This window comes from Ipomoea nil, unplaced genomic scaffold, assembly GCF_001879475.1.
Source record: "Ipomoea nil cultivar Tokyo-kokei standard unplaced genomic scaffold, Asagao_1.1 scaffold2167, whole genome shotgun sequence".
NCBI lineage: Eukaryota > Viridiplantae > Streptophyta > Magnoliopsida > Solanales > Convolvulaceae > Ipomoea > Ipomoea nil.
The window spans coordinates 484,609-487,988 of record NW_017618595.1 but is presented as its reverse complement, the minus strand read 5'-3'; positions in this window follow the sequence as shown (position 1 = coordinate 487,988).

Here is a 3,380-nt window from a genome sequence, read left to right as displayed (position 1 = left end):
GTGATTACCCTATTTGCCATTGTGTTATTTGTCCTCTCAGAAGTTATATGAGATGTATTTGCTAGTTATTTGGGCTTATTACTACCCATTGGACTTGGAAACCCCTTGGGATTTGCGCAGTTAATTTTTTAGTCCAATTTCATATGAATGGAAAATTTTACGGAGTGTTCAGATTATAGTTCACTAGAGCTTAATTAAATAAGACCATGTCCCATCATTATGTTGGTATTCCTCAATATTCATTGAAAATGTTTTTGGAAAATAATATTATTTTGAAAAGTTGTTGAGTAACCCTCAGGTATTATAGTGAATTATTTTGAAGTCATGTTTGAAGATGAATACTGTAAAGTGTAAATATTAAAGTCAAAATGTGGAATGGACAGAGTTTTGTCTGGGATGAGGTTGGGAGGAGATTTCCTAAAGGAATTTGGGAGGATGTTTCCTAAGGAACTTGGGAGGAGGTTTTCTAAGGGACTTGGGGAGGAGGTTTGCCTAAGGGGAAAAACATGGGGCTAAGTTTGGACATATGTTTTGGAGAAAACTTGCAGGAAAAGATTAGCATTAAATGCTTGGAATCTCTAGGCACACGGATTCTAGCTTGGAAATATCTAGACACATGGATTGCTATAAATAAGGCAACATCCTTCATTCATCAGATCATCCCATCTCATTCGAAATACAGAGAGTATAGAAAAATTCTGTAGAGAAAAAATAGAGAGTTATATTTGTAATTCCTATTGTAATATCATTTTGCCAATATAGAAAAAATTCTTCTTCAAATTGCCTTATTCTGTGTATGATTTATTTTAAATCTTACACTAGAATTTATTCTCAATATTTCCAGTTCAAGTTGCTATTGTAAATTTGGTGTTGTGAACCCGTTTCGATCCTAACAAGCGGTATTAGAGCCTTAGATTGGTTCATAGATATATCTTTTTGTATCGTTTATGTTAGAATAAATACTGGTAAATTCACAATGCCGGTTGTAACACCCCACTTTTCTTAAACTAAATTACAGTTCTAAAACCAAATTAGGATAAACTAAGCAGCGGAAAATCAAACTTAATTAACAAACTAGTGGGAATGTCAGCGCCACAACCACCTTCCCACGGTGATTGCACAGGCTAAGGATAAAACTAAACATCAAGTCGAACTAACATCCGAAATTTACTACATTTAAGTCACTTGGGGAAAAACACCCCCAGTGTCTATCACCAAACATAAATAACATAAGTCTACAACCATCATCCATAACATCATAAGGTAAAACAAGAGTTTAGACTATTAGATCTACTAAACTAGTCTAACGCGAACAACTCTCAAACTCTGGGCCCACCTGAAAGGAGTTTTGCAAATAGACAAATAGAAAACACCCGTTAGCACGAAGCTAAGTATAACCACACTCAAACCTGTAAAATACTACAGTATTTACTTTGGAAAAACATTTGCTCACATTCTCAAATTAAGCAATCTCAATCCTGTATAACATTTCAATAACAATCTCATGCTAGCACATAACTTAACAAGCAATTTCATGCTATCAAACAATAAGAAATTATTCTCATGCTTTCAAGTTCTCATCATATAAACTAGATATACATCAATATGCAACTAAGGCAATCATACTCAATATACAATCTCAGACAATCATTCTCAATATGCAATCTAGTGCAAACATTCTCATTATGCAATCTCGTGCAATTCTATACTCAAATGCAATCTCGTGCAATACGATACTCAAATGCAATCTCGTGCAATACTATACTCAAATGCAATCTAGTGCAATACGATACTCAAATGCAATCTCGTGCAATACTATACTCAAATGCAATAAGATGCTATAGGATAAGTATACTTATACACTCGTTTGTAAATAGAATACTTTTCTGTGGAGGTTTCTTAGAGTCACAATGACTCGCTTTCTTTCTCTTGAGTCTCTTGACTCAATTTCTTTCATGCTCAAACTTTCTCATTCTTCTCGTTTCTCTTCTTGTGCGAGGCAGGTACTCCGCCGCAGCGAAACCCTAGCGTATAGTGCAATCTCGTGTATCCGCCACATCCGTAACTACGGAACCTCTAACTCGTGAGGAGGTAGGTCTTCACAAATCGTGAATGGACCTAACCGGCTCGGCAATCTAGCCGGCCACATACTCAACTCGCCTACAGAACCATTCTTTTGGTTCTTTATCTTTCTTTCTTGCTTGCTTTCTCTATGGAATCAGGTATCGTACTTTTAGTGTGCACACCCCCTAACCAGGATTCCCAGCCTGGTGGGAAGTCTCCAACCTCGTAACATGAGAATACGCCGCGTTACATGATAAATCTGTCGGATCGCAATGTCTGTTACTTTCTCTTTTACTTCGAAAGGACATAGTCCCAACGGGTCCTCCAAAACCTCACTGATATATATGTGTGTGTGTATATATATATATATATATATATATATATATATATATATATATATATATATATATATATATATATATGTGTGTGTGTGTGTGTGTGTGTATATACATATATATATATATATATATATATGTATATACACACACTGTATATATATATATGTATATGTATATATATATATATATATATCATGCACCAAACTTATGCATGTCACATCTCAACAACTTCTCAATGCAACAAGATAAAGACTTTCCACATGCTCATGAGTTTTGAAAAACAATACTTAGGCTCACGTTGGCCACTTATGCACTTTTAAAACATGATATGCTTGGAATGCAATTTACTGTACCACATACTTCAATTCTATATATCACAGTGAACTCTCAAGAACACACAATCATGCTTGGTTTGCAACATATCATACTCTGTATACTTTCACAATTATAAGGAACTATAATTTCCATTGAACATAAAACACATTCTAGTCATGTTTCTCTAACAATTCTCATTCACAAAATGTTCATGCTTTTCTATTCAATACACAAATAGCATCAAGAGGATAAAACAAAGCAAATCCCATGGGCAGTGAACTCAAATAACATTTCTGTGAAGCATTTCATCACGAATTCTACCATAACATGCTCATTTCTAATCCAAATTCAACGAAATCAAAGCCAAAACGTGTGTCAAGACGACCCGAGGTACCAAGCCACAAGGGCCCGTGACACTTGGTCCGAAACGACATGTAGCTGAGCCGCAAGGGCCCGACCACTGCACAGGGAGCAACACACGGACCATGGGGCGGGGCTCAGCTAGGCCCGCCCCCTCAAATCGCGAAATTGCCGGCTCTAGGCAACGGCCCTCTCCTAGGGCCGTTCCCTAGGCCCGGCTGGCCACGGCTCTAGCCAACAGTCCCCTTGTTGGGCCGTTGGTTGGGGCCGGTGCATTGTCTGGTGCACACTGCCTCTGCACCA